The 18,438-nt window shown below is 45.3% G+C and overlaps 1 long non-coding RNA gene across 1 annotated transcript in view; it reads right to left on the reverse strand.

The window, feature by feature from the left end:
- Positions 1-2,160: 2,160 nt before the first annotated feature.
- The window catches only part of LOC146861903 (uncharacterized), a 77,876-nt gene continuing 61,598 nt past the window's right edge, over positions 2,161-18,438 (reverse strand). Inside the window, exons 3-4 of the long non-coding RNA XR_014978347.1 lie at positions 2,287-2,362; positions 2,161-2,201 (exon numbers count right to left, since the gene is read on the reverse strand). This is a non-coding gene — a long non-coding RNA (uncharacterized LOC146861903). The remainder of the gene's footprint in view (positions 2,202-2,286; positions 2,363-18,438) is intronic.

The following is an 18,438-nucleotide window of genomic DNA, read 5'->3' on the forward strand; positions in this document are numbered from 1 at the left end:
GGCGGGGAGGAATGTCGAAGCTGGCCTGAACTCCGTAGCTGATGTATGTCTGGTCCAATTTTCATTATTCCTGAAGTAGTATTTTAAGCGTATTTTTCGGAAGAATTGCTGGAGTTCAAGCTTGATATTAAAATTGTTTGGAGCGGTGGTTGGAATGAATGATAAACCTTTGCAAAGTATGTTGTATTCGCTTTGTGTCAATATATGGTTTGAGATGTTGATTATAGGATCGCTTGAGTTAGTTGATGATCCGTGTCCGGTTATTTCAGACGTCACTTCTGTTGTGTTAATATTTCCTGGCATGGGGAAGTCTTCCTGATCATCAATGGAATATCCAAGATATTCAAAATTGGCGTCATCCTCTTCTTCAATCTGTTGCATGTCCTGCAGTTCGGTCTCATCGACACTTATATCTAATGTGGAGTCTTCTTGTCCTTCAATGACGTAGTTCATTGTGTGTTCATCTGGTGGAGTGAGGACGTTCATGACGTGTTCATCTGGTGTGGTGATGACTAAGGTATTCATCTCGATCGATGTAGGTGCGGATTCTTGTGTAGCTCCGGTGGTAATTGTAATACCGTTACATTCAAGGATATCAAGATTGTGATTATTTACAAAGGTTACTGGTGAATTATGTGGCATCTCATCTTCATTGGGTGTTATCTCCTGTTCCACGTTGTTTTCTTCTTCTATCACCACTTGTAGGTCTGTCGTCTGGTGTTGATCTCTCCATGATTGTCGTTCCTCTGGAATCTTACTCTTGTGTTCCCGCGTGGTCTGTTTTGTCCTCGGTTCCATCTTGACGGTCTCTCCCAGTTGGTGTCCCTGTTCATCCATGTGTGCTCTCCTAAAAAGCACTGCTTTGTGGGTCGTGGAAGCGTTGTCCCTGTTGATCTTGAAAACGTGTTTCTTGTTGATAGGGTCTACTATTTGTACTTGTGTTTGGTCTTTCACTTCCACTATCCGATCCACTGCCAAATGATGAATTGGATAGATTTGCGTATCTGCGATATCCTTGTCTTCCACGAGTGGTGTAGAAGCCTTGTGAATCCTGCTCATAGTGGTCCTCACTCAAGTATGGATAAGTCAATTTTTTATCATATGCTCTAATGTCTTTGCTAAGTTTTTCAAGTTTTTTGTTCAGAGTGAAGGTGTTGAATTCTATCAAGGTTTTTTCGGCGCGTTCCAAGGCTTCTTTAGCGTTTGTGATCATTCTATCTTCCAAAATCTCTCTTTTTAGTTCTGCGATTTCCTGTGTAAGTTTTTTGGCATATTCAAGAGCCGTCTCAACACCTAACACCATCCAGTGTCGGGAGCAGTTGTTCGCAACGAATGAGAAGCCCTCTCGAAATTTGGGAATTTCTATGAAGATTGCAGGTTCATTTCTGACTTGTAACCCTTTTGGAATAATGTTTGCCTGTAAATACTTGGTTAGAAGATGACCATGTAAGCGAGTACATATTAGATTTTTCTCCAACCTCTCTAATTTGGAGATTTTTTCATTAAGTGTTATGTCAAGTGGCCCAGTTCCTAATCCCAAAGGATTGAGCTCACTCTGTTCTTGGATTAGTTTCGCTATATAATCTTCACTGTATGTAAGCGTATCCCTGTCTGACATATTATGACAATTTTGAACAGGGTGCAATGAAATAAATCTCTAGAACAACCCTCGCAGGTAAGAACCTGCACTGGTACAATTATGAAAAATAATGGGGTGACCCTGTGTCCCTCAGAAGCTGGGTATTTGTATTATATGGCTCCAATGGTTCTGTCGGGGAAATACAATTGCTTTGGGATGTTCACAATATAAATACATTACATGTAACATGTATCCATGATTTAGAAAGAGAAAAGATCAACACCCAAGCAAAAGTTTCAATCAATATTTTAAGAAGTAACAAATAAATTGGGCTACAATGGTACAATTGAAAGAATTGTGAAAGAGGGGTGACATGTAGAAGTAAATACAGACAATAGACTTAGTACACTTAGTATAACAAATAAAGTAATAGTTGGGAAAGTGCGATTTTCGGTAAAGTCCATATGATTGATCGCATACGCCTCCTGTTCATATGTGATTAGGCTTTTGAACTGAGACGTTGCGTAGACTCTTAGTATGCGTTGACGTTTCGACCCTATGTAAGGCGCAAAATGTTAAGCGTCACGGCGGGTCTTCTTCGGGACGGAGGAGTGTATGTAGCCTGCGGAGTAAAAGAACTTCTTTAAGGGTGTGTGCTAATGCGAACAAGTAATTAAATCAGTGTTCAGAAAGGTAATGATGCTTACCCTGCGCAAGAGTCATTAATCACTGCGCGTGTATTATGCTTCTTTTTCCAAAAAACGGGGTCGATTTATGTTTGACCTGTGGGGTAATAATATCAAATATCAATGAAGTGATAGCTATTTACAAGGACCGGACAAACTATGGGCTTTAACCAAGCTCAGACAAATAAATCAGGCTTTGTGCAAGTGCATATGTGGCTCAGTGTACAAATAAAGAAGCGCCCCAGAAAAAGTTGCTCCGAACATGAGGAACTAGCACGTTTCTAAGCAATTAATTCCTTCATGCCAGTGAGGTGATTTAGCTGAAGCAAAAAAGAGAGGGATTTGAAGCCGAGCCTGTTTGGGAAGACGGTCAAAAGCCAGGTGGTTGTCTATTTCAAAGCGAAAGTGAGGAATTTAAAGAGGAGACTGTTAAAAAGAAAGTCAAAGGACAGCTTAATAATTGCTGTTTGTCTATTCATGCCAGTCGGGTGATTTAAAAGTGAGGCATTTAATAAAGAGCTAGTTCGGAGGTAAATAATTTCCAGCATGAACATGATACACAGTTAATTAGAACGTACCTCACGAGTCAAAGAGGTTTGGCAAAAGTCCAAGTAGTTAATTCTTTCAGTCAGTCGGGTGATTTGCTGCAAAGAAAGTGAGGCATTTAAAAGAGGAGTCTGTTTTAGATTTACAGAAAGTCAAGGGCCAGGGGGTTAAGACACTTACCACGATCTGCTGAAAATGATATCTCTCCAGCTCTCAGTGTGAAGCAATACTGAGGCAGGAGAATGGAGCCTGTTTATGTATGCAGATGAGCGTGGCTTTGACGTGCACGTTCACACATGACAGAGGGAGCAGGGATTTCATTAGTAACACCTGTGTAGAAGCAAGGGATGTGATGTAAAGAGAGCAACTAGCTTGCTAACTCTGTTGTGGCCATGAGTCAAGGGGAGGTGTCAAAATTGACATTAGACAAAGACTAAAAAATGAATTACCACATTTTGAAGGTGTTCCAACAGTCAGATAACTAATTCAAATGGCATTTAAGCACAGGGTAAATAATGACATTTAGCTCGATGCCCACATTGTAACATGTTTAAATATTAACACAAATGGAATACAGTTTATTTAAACAGTAGGTTGGTCAGCAGAATAATGCAAATTAGTTAGTCATATATAGTCACAAGGAAGCATATTCAGGGTATGCATAAACAAAAATCGTCATTGACTTTTCCCATAAAAAATTTTCATTCATGAATTAAAGTACCATAGTACAAGTTAAATATGGTCATAGAAGGGTTTACTGTGCATGGTCATACAAAATCATATGGGGTAATCACTATGAGGACACTGTTCCGGGGAGGATATGGTCAGAAGACGACCAATGTCCAGCCCAATGTTAAAGGATAGAGGAGAAGTGAGGTCTAGGGTAAGGTACTAGGGACGGGGGGAGACAACAAAGTGTCTCTTGTTGCCCTCACACACCCCGAGGGATGTCATGCTTCATCATCGGGCGTGTGCTCCTCGTCGGGCCGGCGGTGCAATGCCCTACGGCTCCCCCGAAGGGTCTCTTTGGCGGAGATCTTTTAGAGAGCTGCCGATGGGTGCATGCGGGTATGTGGAGGGAAAGTACCGGGATAAGGAGTGGAAGTAGTGTGTGCAAAGTAAATTAAAGTACCTAAGGGTTACCTAAGACTAGGGAGTGTTTTAATAAAGAGGTACCCTTGGTACAGTAAAAAAACCCGTAGGTTGATCGTTACCTATCAGGACGTAATGTGTCTAAGGTAGCTTAAAAAAGTGGTCGACATGTTTCGCGCCTTAAGTGGTCAAAGCGATCCCTGGCGTTTCATCGGGACCAATAGAGGTGAGTGATGTGAGAAAGGTGCACAGACTAAGTGTAGTGAGAGGGGTATAAATCACCCTCTTACTGGGCAAAGGAGGGGGTAGTGTCTCCTATACAAGTTGTGTGTGGTTAAAGAGTCTGTTATGCCCCCTTTGCAAAGGACCTAAAAAGGAATTGGGATTACTCCTTGAGCTAAGCGGCGTAGGATGCCCACACCATCTAGGGGGGTTGCTCAGGTGACGGCACTGGAAACCTGCCCGGTCCGAGCTGGCGTCTCGACCGGGCAGGTTTCCAGTGCCAAGCGAATCCAGCTCCCATGGCTACGCCTTTGCATTGTATATAGTAAGGATTTACAATCGGAGCTGGATTCGCTCCTAGCTTGGCCAATCTGTATATGGATGACTATGAGGATACTTACCTATATGACCTAACCAACCCTTACCTAAATAACATCTCAATCTGGAAGCGTTATATCGATGACGTGCTTATGGTATGGACAGGCAGTGAACAAAGCGTAATGGAGTTAAAGACATGGCTTAATGGACGTACCACTGACATACAATTCACCATTACAACAAACAAATATGGATTTAACCCAGATCTCTTGACTGGGGGAGAATGTCTGCATTGTCAGCATTCCGTCCATCAATTGTTTGTTGTAATACAATTCACCATGTCCTATAATAATCAGACCATTGACTTCTTGGATATAACAATACAACATGAAGAGGGAATACTTTTTACCACACTCTACACCAAACCAACGGCACGAAACACCACCTTGAAATATGATTCCCATCATCCAAGATGCCTCAGGGATAATTTGCCTTATGGCCAATTCTTAAGATTACGGCGGGACTGCTCCAAAAGAAGTGACTTTTACAAAGAAACAGACATTCTCATAAAAAAACTCAGGGATCGTGGCTACCCGAAGGGCCTGCTAAATCGCTCACGTAAAAGAGCTTGGTACCGACCCAGAGAAACTCTGCTGGAAATCCAACCACACACGGAAGACATTCAGAAACTGGTGTGTGTGTCCACCTTCAACACACGCAGTCATGAAATAAAGAAAGTCGTACTTAGATATTGGAATCTAATAAGCACTGAAATTGGAATACAGGAGAAACCCATGTTTGCTTTTAAACGAGCCAAAAACATGAAAGACTATGTAGTAAGTTCCTTCCTTGAAACGGAGAAACCACAAGACCTGAGACAACAACTTAACTTACCACCATTAATGGGACATTTCAAGTGTAGCACATGTAAGGCTTGTGAATCTACACTAACTGGTACGACTTTTCAACACCTTGGAAGAACATATCACCTACGACATCACAGTAACTGCAACAGTCACAATGTGATCTATGCCATCAAATGCCCCTGTGAAAAAATCTACGTAGGACAGACTACCCAGAAAGTAAAAACTAGGATTCTACAACATCAAAGTAGAATCCGTTGTAATGTGCAGGGAGCCCCCCTGGTTGACCACTTCATCACAAACAACCACACAGCTGATGACCTACAATGGTGGGTAATTGAAAAGGCGACACTCCATCCCAGGGGCGGGAGCATACTCCAAACACTCAACTTTAAAGAATGCAGATGGATTTACCTGCTAGACTCAGTTAAAAATGGGTTAAACGAACAGGAGGAGACATATAAGCAAATGACAAGACTTTAGAATCTTTCAATTGCATATGATATTGTATGACCATGCGCAGTAAACCCTTCTATGACCATATTTAACTTGTACTATGGTACTTTAATTCATGAATGAAAATTTTTTATGGAAAAAGTCAGTGACGATTTTTGTTTATGCATACCCTGAATATGCTTCCTTGTGACTATATATGACTAACTAATTTGCATTATTCTGCTGACCAACCTACTGTTTAAATAAACTGTATTCCATTTGTGTTAATATTTAAACATGTTACAATGTGGGCATCGAGCTAAATGTCATTATTTACTCAGTGCTTAAATGCCATTTGAATTAGTTATCTGACTGTTGGAACCCCTTCAAAATGTGGTAATTCATTTTTTAGTCTGTGTCTAATGTCAATTTTGACACCTCCCCTTGACTCATGGCCACAACAGAGTTAGCAAGCTAGTTGCTCTCTTTACATCACATCCCTTGCTTCTACACAGGTGTTACTAATGAAATCCCTGCTCCCTCTGTCATGTGTGAACGTGCACGTCACAGCCACGCTCATCTGCATACATAAACAGGCTCCATTCTCCTGCCTCAGTATTGCTTCGCACTGAGAGCTGGAGAGATGTCATTTTCAGCAGATCGTGGTAAGTGTCTTAACCCCCTGGCCCTTGACTTTCTGTAAATCTAAAACAGACTCCTCTTTTAAATGCCTCACGTTCTTTGCAGTAAATGACCCGACTGACTGAAAGAATTAACTACTTGGACTTTTGCCAAACCTCTTTGACTCGTGAGGTACGTTCTAATTAACTGTGTATCATGTTCATGCTGGAAATTATTTACCTCCGAACTAGCTCTTTATTAAATGCCTCACTTTTAAATCACCCGACTGGCATGAATAGACAAACAGCAATTATTAAGCTGTCCTTTGACTTTCTTTTTAACAGGCTCCTCTTTAAATCCCTCACTTTTGCTTTGAAATAGACAACCACCTGACTTTTGACCTTCTTCCCAAACAGGCTCGGCTTCAAATCCCTCTCTTTTTTGCTTCAGATAAATCACCTCACTAGCATGAAGGAATTAATTGCTTAGAAACGTGCGAGTTCCTCATGTTCGGAGCAACTTTTTCTGGGGCGCTTCTTTATTTGTACACTGAGCCACATATGCACTTGCACAAAGCCTGATTTATTTGTCTGAGCTTGGTTAAAGCCCATAGTTTGTCCGGTCCTTGTAAATAGCTATCACTTCATTGATATTTGATATTATTACCCCACAGGTCAAACATAAATCGACCCCGTTTTTTGGAAAAAGAAGCATAATACACGCGCAGTGATTAATGACTCTTGCGCAGGGTAAGCATCATTACCTTTCTGAACACTGATTTAATTGTTCGCATTAGCACACACCCTTAAAGAAGTTCTTTTACTCCACAGGCTACATACACTCCTCCGTCCCGAAGAAGACCCGCCGTGACGCTTAAAAAATTTTTGCGCCTTACATAGGGTCGAAACGTCGACGCATACTAAGAGTCTACGCAACGTCTCAGTTCAAAAGCCTAGTCACATATGAACAGGAGGCGTATGCGATCAATCATATGGACTTTACCGAAAATCGCACTTTCCCAACTATTACTTTATTTGTTATACTAAGTGTACTAAGTGAATTGTCTGTATTTACTTCTACATGTCACCCCTCTTTCACAATTCTTTCAATTGTACCATTGTAGCCCAATTTATTTGTTACTTCTTAAAATATTGATTGAAACTTTCGCTTGGGTGTTGTTCTTTTCTCTTCCTAAATCATGGATACATGTTACATGTAATGTATTTATATTGTGAACATCCCAAAGCAATTGTATTCCCCGACAGAACCATTGTAGCCATACAATACAAATACCCAGGTTCTGAGGGACACAGGGTCACCCCATTATTTTTCATAATTAATTTGGCTTAAAGCAGGCATTTCTTTTAAATTGGAGACCTTACTTATAGATGCGGAGCGCCAATACATATTACTTAAGCTTGCGTTGGATAGTCGACAACTAGTTCTGGGTGGTCTCTAAGCCCCTAGTATTGATCAAGCAGACTTTTGGGCCCTTAGCTCAGCCTGTCTAGAGAATTAGATGCCTATACTACGGGTTATTGTGTGGGGGTTGCAGTAGTGTTGCTCAATTGGATAGATCTTTTACCCCATTCCCACAGGCTCCGGCTGGATACAATGCAAAAGCTCTGAGCACTTGGTGGCAACAAAGGCAACTAGTAGACATTTGGCATACTCTTTTTCTGACATGTTGTGATACTCATACTACTGTGCTATGCATAACATGCACTCTAACCTCGATCAATTTATGTGTACTCTTGACTCACATGTTTGCATCACCATTACTACAAACTAAAACTATAACCAACCATAACCTGACAGTCACTGAATATTAGAAATGGGGTTTCTGGTTGGGAAGGGTATGCACCTGAGCCCAGTCGCAGCTGCTACCTCCTACCACAGTGGGGCGGGTGCGAGGAGGGGTGGGCATGGGGTGTTGGGGGTGGGCGGGGTGAGAGGGGGATAAGGTAAACAAAAAAACACTTCCCTCCGCCTCTCCTGCGTCCTCTTCCTACTTTGAAGAAATAGGAAGCGCCAGGGCTCCCACGCTCCCCGCAGCAAATCACAATGCTGCAATGCAGCGTTGTGATTGGTCTGAGCGCCGTGACACGGCGCTCAGTCAGGGGCTGTTGGGGTGGGAATGTTCTCCATGGAGGCTGTAATGTATCCTGCATGGAGAACAGGGGAAGTGCGCATGACTGTTGTGGGCAGCCAGAGGGGGCCGACCAAGATCATGGCGCACTTAGGAGGGTTGTACCCTCATCCCCTGCTTTTCAGCCCGCCCCTCACACCAGCTTCCGCAGCAGGACACAGTAAAATTATAATAACATTACATTATTATCATTTTATTTTTTCTTTCTTTCGCTGAATAAAGGTAGTGGGGCGACGCTCCTTCGCCTTAGCGGAGGAGCCGCCACTACCTAAGCCAGGCAGAACCCACCACTCTAGTCAGGGTAAGGGAGTTACACACCCAAACTAACCCCTGCTGAAGATAGGTGAAATACAATTCAGCCCAATTGACTTTAAACGTTGTGCGCTACAATGCCTCGCTGGGTCCTATACTGAATGATCAATTACATTGGGAAGTAAAATCTTTTCGCTTTCTCGGTGTTAGTTTATACCACTCTGCACCCAACCTGTGTTGATGGTAACCTTGGTAAGGTAGTGTGAAACTTAAAACACAAATAGCAATCAGGATTTACACATTGTGTGAGTCTATCAAAGTTTTGCACGCATGGGAGGTTTTAATCTTTCCTGGAATGGGCCTGAGAGCAGACTCTGTGGGATGTGAATCCAGGCTTCGAACTTGAGAGATTCCAGTTTCTTGAGATCTTGGGAACACCCGTCTCGACTTCCTGACATCTCCCCCATTGGCACCTGAAATAGTAGTTTGGGGGCCCCAGAGAGCTAACTGTATTTTTAAATGGTGGGAAAGAAACACATTCTTAAACTTTCCCTTAATTAAAACAATTCACAGCTCCTATTAACTCGGTCATTATTACCCAACTCCCACTTCCCAATGTCTTTTCCACCCACTCCTCCCTCGTGTTGCTTCAGCCCCTCGCCCAACTAAATGCAGTGTTTTTTTGTATTTTAAATGTTTGTCATTCTCTCCGTGGTTTCACCCAACCCCCAATCTCAGACGTCTTTCCCACCATCCTCCTTCGTGTTGCCTCACCCCTTCACCCAACCAGAAATGCTGTATTTTCACATGCTATATAGAAGCGCCGGCTGCTGTGCAATATGCTTTAAGTGGAATTTTTAAAATTGTGCTGCTGTGTAACATTTAAAAAATAATGTAAAAAACAACATTGACAAATACAATAGATTTTGCATAGGTGAAACCTATTTGCCGTTGCCAATGCTTGTTTGGCCTTGTCCCTCATGGATACTTACTGGGTGGCCATAGGCAGGGGCGGCTGGTGACATTTGAAAATGGCAGGGCGTAAAAGTGCTGGAGGAGTGCCCCGTAACATAACCTGGACGCTAGCTTACCACTTCGGCGCAAAGGTGGGAGATAAAGCTGCCAAGCCAGAACACCCTAAATTAACATCCCAAACATGTGCATTACCGCCAGCTCCCAAAGGCCTAAAGTCGCGTCAAAACGCACTCTGAAACTAGGCCCAAAACACACCTTCCCCTCAATGGATTTTCTTCAAAACACTTGCAATCAAAATTAGACCTTCCCAACTCTGATCCCAGCTAAGCAAATCCACTCGGAACCACCTGCAACACCCTACAATCGAACCCCAAAAACATGCAAAACTCACGTTTAACATGGGCTCCTATGGCAGCTCTTTCCCTTCCTCGACTTTGCCAAAAAACACCCTTCCCATCGATCGATTCCTCCCAAACTTCCTGCACACCCATGAATTCCTCCTCCCCACCACTCACAGCAGCCCCGTTCCTGTCGATCAACTGGAACCCCCTAAAAACCACTTCTCCACCACCCCAACACCGCCCATTGGATAGCATCGCACTTCCACTGCTTCGATCATCTTCATACTCACTGGGACAGTAGTTCCAGCCATTCCAAAGAATCTCAGCAAGAATTACACAAATCCATCCACTGGAAGGGGTACGACTTTTCACCCAAACACGCGCCCCCCGCAAACCCACAAAACACCACCATTATGCACGAACCTGAATCGGGCCCTGAGCCCTAGACTCCGGGAACCCTCGCAAATTTCAACCCTAAACACCACCCCAACCCTACCACCTAACCCTAAACACCACCCCAAACCTACCACCCCAAACCTACCACCAGCAGCGGGAGAAGTGAATAAAAAGAAAAGAAAAACTTACCTGACCGCCTCTGCTCCTGGTCCGCCGTCCGCATTGGCGCCTCTGCCACCTTCAAACTGGAACACCACGTCACAACGTCAGCACTGGTGTTGCACCCCTCAGCCAATCCTGGCGCTGCTGCAGCGCCAGGATTGGCTGAGGGCACAGCTTACGCTACGCCCGCCGCCTGCCCATTAGGAGACCGAGGGGCTCCTAATGGGCATGCGCAAGGCAGTAAAAACACAAGTACGCATGTCTGGGCACGGGCTAAAAATTACACTCCATGCCCACTCATGCGCACTTGTGCTGCCTTTCCATGGCTTGTCTGACAATGCATGTCAGTCAACATGACGCCGGACCGCCCACGGTCCGACGTCATGCTGACTGACATGCATTGTCAGTTCTCCCCACCCTCGGCGTCTCTGAACTTAAGTAAACCAAGTTCAGAGACACCGAGGAGGGAGCTGCGGGCGCGGGCGGGTGCGGGGGGGTAACGCCCCAACGCCCCAATGGACGCACCGCGCCTGGCCATAGGGTGACCAGACGTCCCGGTTTCCCCCAGACTGTCCCGGTTTTCGGAGCAGTGTCCCGGTGTCCCGACACTGCTGCAAATTAAAGAAATGTCCCAGTTTTTGCGTAGTGACCGGTTTAAACAGATAAATGTACCTGTTTTTAAATAGTGTCTCGCTCGGTGCGCCTGCTTTACTTCTCACAGGTGCTGAGACGGGTCTCTGTAGGGCTCTCCATTTTTGCCCTCACAGAGAAAAAAAAAGGTTACTGCTGCAGCAGTACCACCCTTCACTGCTTTTAAGGAGACCCGTTATAGTTCTTTCACAGTCCGCCTGTTCATTCCAGACCAGAGTTATTTTCAATGTTATGTACAGCGAGGCCAAAGTTGTTGCTTATTTCTCTTATGCAGCTAACAACCGTTGACAAAGCCAATAGTCCAGGCTTGTTCTAGGTGTGATGTTTGTTACTCGTTATATCATTTATATGGATACAATGACAGAAGCAGCACATTTTTCGGGTGGGACGCTATGCTAAGTACAGATTTGTTTAGTTTATGTGTTTTAAGCCAAGTCCTTAATTGTATCGGCCACGCCCCTTGAGAGACCAGACCCCCCCCCCGTTTTCTCATCCCACTTAAAGCCATGGGTACTTCTGTGAGTCCTACTTCTATGTCTATGACACCTGTCCCGGTTGTTTTGTTTCGAGAATCTGGTCACCCTAGGTGGCCATTACAATTGCACTTTCTCAGGCCGCCGATGAGCTATGCGTAATACACTTGAAACATGTATCTTTGGCATGCTTCAGCAACCTAAACTAGATTAAGTCACTGGAAAGCTAAGTGACTTGGCATTAATAAATAGCTCGTCAAAAACCTGACCATGAGCTAGAAACATGCTAGTCCCCCATCTACCACTTGGTGGCACTCTACTACAACCCACTAGTTCGAGGCAGAAACAAGATGTTGCATACAGAGGAACGTGCTAGCCTGAGGAAGTATATTGTCGTTCCTAGCTGGGACATAATGTTAAAAACCCTGAAATCAAACATCAAAGACGATCCGCGCCCGCGAGAACAGTTTAATCTGGAATCCCTGCTGATTTTTCATCTTTTTCTCTGCGCAACTGCCTTATTGTTCGTTGGTTGTCCAGTAAAGAAGGAAGTGAAGTTTCACTGCCCCATATTCCACTAAGCAACACACCGCTTCCGTTTCACTGGGGTTCGCTTGCGGATTGTGTTGAGGTGAGGGCTGTGGCGGTAACAGTTGGGATAGGGAGGGGGGCTTGTGAAGTATATCACGGTTTTTTTTAGTCTAGCTCTATCAAGGTGATAGGAACAAGCATTTGCAATGCAATAGGTCTCCCGTTTGTGATAGAGCTATTAACGTCGTAATTGACAATGTCTTTTATTTATGCGTTTTTGTGTGGTGTGGAGTGGATGCTGTAGTCACCGCCTGGCCACATTATACTGTCCCCTAATGTGTTTCCAAAAGCCACTCCTAGTGGGCTGGCTTCCACACTCACCATACACCCATCCATCACAGGTGTCCCAGTACACGTGACCCTGCCAATAAAAGGAGCCGGGCACACGCGCCCTGGGCCAGGTCTATATAGTATACCACTGTGTCTGTGTGGTCATTGATATTGTATGGGGGACTTGGGCCCGTTACTTTACATTGGCGCTGAGTGGTTGAGCCCCACGGGCGAGCTTGCAGCTACACTGAAGTTAGGCAAAGGGGGGAAGAGTGTAGCCTGCATATAAGGTACCCCTTCCTGTACGCTGCATGTGACGGGAGAAACTGATGGTGCCTGCCAGAGAGTGACTCAACAGCACCTATCTGCCATGAGTTGGGGCCGGAACACCAATGAGTGGTGTCTCCCGAGGATTTGTGGGAGAGCCAGCTGAATGTCCTGTTGCAACCTGAGTGAGACTGTTGAGGAACAGGCCGACCCGGCGGGCGTGAGGTGAGCCCGCGGGGTGAAGGAGGTGTTGGAGCTGTGGCGGACCCCCGGCAAAATAAGGGGTGAAGTGCCAGGTCTGGTGAAAGGGCCCAGAGTGCAAGAGCAGACTGGGAGCCCACCCCGCATCCGAAGTGCAAGCTGCATAGGAGAAGCAGGTGACGTGCGGGCAAGAGTGAGGAGTGGCGTGAGGAAGCACTCAACAGCAAAGAGAAAGAGTGGCCGCAAGGAAGCAGTGCAAGGCACAAGCGTCTGCCGACCGGGAGCAGCATATGGCCCAAGTAAAGACTGTGCCTAAAATATAATGCGTGGCCGTAAGGGCTGCAGCCTGAAAAAAAGCTAAGCTGCTGGTTCCCCCAAACCCTGGAGAAGATGTACTCACACGGTCCCATTTGGAGGACTGCCGGAGGGGAGAGATAGCGTGAGGTACTCCGTGACCCATGTGGACTGGTCGCAGAAGCGCTGAGTGACATGAAAAGTGGCAGTGTGGCTGTGGATTGTGGTGTTGCACACCAGTTGTTCTCTGCACGTGACTGTCGCTGAGCCCTGTGGGAACGGGGAATGACGATTGTACAGGGCGGCTGGCAGAGTGACGAACTTGCTTTCCCTCTCTGAATAAAAAGATTACTTCTACTCACCGGGTGTGCATGTGGTCCATAGTGATATACTACATTACAGTTGGCGGCGACTCGGACGGACCCCGTGTGAAGCCTTTCACCTGTCGCACACCCGCGACGAGCACCGTATGACCTGACCATCTCCAGGCATGCCTGGAGCCACGCGCACCAGGTCAGTCAGAGAGGAGGAGCGACGGTGAGCTGCCTACGGTGGGGGATCCTGACGCGATTCCTCTTTCCTGCCTCATACCGCTTCCACAGTATTTCGGCCGCCGGAGTACGCTTACCGGCTGTTTACAATTACGCACCGCTTCCTCTGGCCAATTAGAGGAGCGTACAGAGCCTGAGTTAAAGCAGTGTTTCCTTATCAGGCTGGAAGTTAATTCCATCACTGACCCTGACTGAACAGTGTCTATGGGCCAATGTAAGGCATCACTGTGAAGTACTGGGTTTTTCAGAACCAACCCAGCGGTGCCAGGGGACACACCCGAAGACTTCGAGTTCTTCCTGGTTCAGACTACAGAAACACAGAGTCTTCTAGATGAAGTCAAAGATCGTATTTATTGGCTGCAGACCAATCACAGGTATCCGAGAAGTACAGCACGGTGTATGTTCTCAGGAGACTGCTCCCAACCAAAAACCAGTCTTTTCTTATATACAGAATATTACGCTCTGGGCAACACCGCCCCTATTTTACAAGTGGTCGTTCACATATTTTCGCTTCAAAGAAAGAGCATAATCATGATGATAATCCCACATTTCAGCTCGGTCAGCACATAATTATTTACCCAGCGAGGCTCAGAACCCTCATCAGATATCAGCAGACCCCAATAAAACGGACACCTCCTCCTCGTAAAACGAGCCATAAAGTAGGAAACAGAGTCAGGTGTGAAAGGGATTAGTCAGGGAAGTGTGGGATACACGACTTTATGATGTGTCAGGCCCTGATGCTAATCCCATTTGGCCGCAGTAAAAGGAACCGGCCGGGCAGGACTGACCTCGGGCAGCGGAGTCAGTTTGCACAGGTCACAAAGAAGTCACAGGAAGATTGCGTGTCCTTTAAGCCTAGGCATGGCCTCAGTGCGCAGCCTATGTGAGGGCAACCACAAAATGGCTACCGTTTCAAAATGGTACTCGAGGGTTCAATATGTAGTATCGTATACACGGTGAGTTCATCGGGGAAACATGACGAAAACACTCATACATACCGCATTAGTCATTTGCGGTTCGCTGATACCAAAATCGGCATGGTAGGACCATGCTACCAACATGGTTCCGAAATTTACAGTACCACAGACCCTCCTTTTGCCCTTACATAGGCAATAACTATATTCATACTAATCTGAGTCCATGTCTATATTCATAAAGTCATGAAGATGTTGCTGTAGCATCATCCTATTGCTTAGTTCGTCCCTTGATACAGGTTTCCTTACACATGATGTAACACAGAGGCTACACATTACAGGAGCACACTATATACATAGACAGAACAGGAAAAGAATGGCTAAGATCGTCCCAGTGACTATTAGAATCTTCCATCCCCAAGCTGATATCAGTCCCCAGAACCACCCCATCATCGACCAGTCTCCTTTATCCACATGAATGGATTCGGAAATCTTATGCAGTTTGGAAATGGCCTGATAGACTGTCGGAGCGTTATCTGGTATGAAAAATACAGCAGCTTGATTGGATAACCTTACATACCCCACCACGGTCTGCAAGTATGACATCTAGAACCATACGGTTCTGCAACATCATGAGGCGATCCGCTTGGAGCTCAGCTGTCAAGTTACCAAGGGCACCAGCCGTTACATTAACAGTGGTTTCAACTACACGAGTCAGTTGTCTCAGGTTCCTACTATTGACCATTGGTCCCCAAAACGGCAGGAAACCCAGGAAAAAGTCTCCCGCTTCCTGACCGGCAGTATCCTCCTTACTACCAACGCCTCTCACAACTCTGGTCTTGTGATAATCAGAGGCGGCAGTAAATGTCGGCGGTAGCAAATTTGCAACATAACACGTGCCCGAGAAATCGGGGGGCAACCATGTATATGCTCGGTCATTACAAACAAAGTATGTACCCTTGGCAGCCAAAAACGCAGGCGAGAACTGTGATGGAAAAATGTACGTTTCAGCACAGTCACTCTTCCCTAATTGAGCTCTAGGATTCTGACCATTACCTTGTAAACAGAACCGACCTATGTGGGGTACGACCCAAATTGGAGATGAACTTTTACGCTGTTTCTCACCCAGACTAATGCTATACCCCGTCGCGTTCCAACCCACATAATCTCGCAACTCATCCTTGGGAATAGATAAATATGCATCGATATCTCTACTCATATCAGCAATTCCTCTCATCAAGGCTTTATTGTTCGTGCTAGGTCTATTGGAAAGCGGTGGTCGTGGGGAATAGATCTCAAGTGCATAAAGCTCCATAGTCTGGAATGCCCATGATGACCCATTATAGCTAAACGGCAGCACTAGATATGGGATACCCTTATCAATGGTATGCGGCATCAAACCACACACCCAGCAATTTGTTGTGTTCATAACTAGTTGGTGCTGGTGCAGGAGTTGAATAAACGAATTGTTTACGAACTCAGAACGTCTAGCTTGTTCGTGTTCAGGCAGAGGGTGGAAAGAGTGTGAGGGAACAGTAGGAGGAGGTATGGGCTGTATAGTGGGTGCAAACGGCACCTGAAAAGACAATAATACATAACCTACAGAAAACATCATCATGCTAAATAGTACAAACATACATAATATTACAAAACGTTTGCTATTCATTACTTTACATATTCTGCTCTTAAAATTTATTTCCTCAGCGGGTCTCTTCATCTCGAAAAACTCCATCCTCTAATCGTGCTGTTTGCGGAGGATGAGTGTCTTCTGCTAAGGAGTACACCTGTCAGTCCAGGGAACGCCCTAGACCAACCAGGCCGTTGACCTAACGTCTCCGGCTTGTACCCCAAAGTCTTGGCACCGCGACCCTGCAGCTGAACCCGGATGGCGGTTCGAAAAAGCAAAAATAAGAAAGTTTCTCAGATGGAAGAGAGAGCTGCACTTCTCAAAAAATATCAAAGAAAAATAATTTTTATTTGTCCATAGTTCTCGGCCTCAAATTGTAACGGCTTCTTGTAGGTACTGTTTGGTCTTGAAACAAGAGTTCAGGCTCTGTAGTGTCCAATCGAATTGACGGTGGCACAGCTTCTTGCAAGATGTCATCGCTTTCCTTCTCAGAAAGCGTTCCTTTCACTCGTGCATCGCTAAACGGCAGAAAACGAGGCACAGTCTCAGTCTCTGAGTCAGCGATCCCTTCCTGGACCCACTGGTCGCAAGGCAAAGGCAAAGGGACCCTCTTGCAGTGAACGCCGTGTATCCAGTTCTTTTTCCCTTTTACTTGAACAGCCGATCTCGTCGAAAGAAGTACGAGATGGGGGCCGGTCCAACGGGGCTCATCATTCTTTGTCCTCTTGAAGTTTTTGACCAGCACCCATGATCCAGGATTGATAGGATGTCCTGGAGCTTCAGAGACCTGAGGCAGAGTATCATGCACCTGTTGGTGTAAAACACGCAATTTAGCTGTCAATTCATACAAATAATCAAGCAGTACTGGATGTTCGATCTCACTGAATTTTGTAGGCCTTGGCACTCCCCATATATTGGCCGGGCGGCCAAACACAATTTCGTAGGGACTAAGTCCCACTCGTGAATGCACAGTCATTCTTGTCGATAGGAGTGCTAAGGGCAGAGCATCAGGCCATTTAAGACCAGAACTTGCTTGAATCTTAGCCAACTTAAGTTTCAAAGTGCCATTGTAACACTCTACTAGTCCAGCTGATTGGGGGTGATTTGCAGCGTGGAATTTCTGCTTAATACCTAGTCCCTCACATACATTCTTCATCACTCGACCTACAAATTCACTCCCATTATCACTCCATACCATTCTTGGCATTCCAAACCTAGGGAAAAACTCCTTGACAAGGGCTTTAGCTGTGGATAAGGCAGTATTGTCTTTTAGGGGATATGCTTCTATCCACCTTGAAAAAGCGCAGACAACAACAAGTACATATTTCAAATTGTTGCACCTTTCCATGTGGATGAAATCTAGCTGCAAAACCTCAAACGGATACGTTGGAGGCGCAAAATGACCAGCTGGAGTTGGGGTTCCCCTACCAGGATAGTATTTCAAACATACCATGCGGTTTTTGACCACATTCTCTGCACACTTGGGAATTCCAGCATTCTGCCATACTGGAGCTAACAACTTACAAATCCCTTTCACACTGATATGTGCCATTCCATGTGCCATCGTGACCACTGGAAGCACATATGCATCAGGCAACAACCATCGCCGGCGTTCTGACAAATCAATCCAACAACCATTTTCATCCAATTTACCCTTACTTCCTTTCCACATACTCAATTCTTTCTCTGTGGCTTCAGCTTGAAGGGACTTCACACTCTCTATCGTGTCTTCACACATTCCAACATCACCAACCCATCTTGCAGGGCCTGCAACATACATTCGATTTGTAACATCTTTTGCTGTTTCTTTCGCAACTTCGTCAGCAAATGCATTACCACGACCAACATCATCGGTAACTTTCTTGTGTGCACTGCATTTCACAATCGCAACTTGTAATGGCAAGGTCAACGACTCAAGGAGATCATTCACCAACTGACCATTTTGGATCTTAGTTCCATGCG

The sequence above is a fragment of the Triturus cristatus genome, chromosome 2_2, assembly GCF_964204655.1.
Source record: "Triturus cristatus chromosome 2_2, aTriCri1.1, whole genome shotgun sequence".
NCBI lineage: Eukaryota > Metazoa > Chordata > Amphibia > Caudata > Salamandridae > Triturus > Triturus cristatus.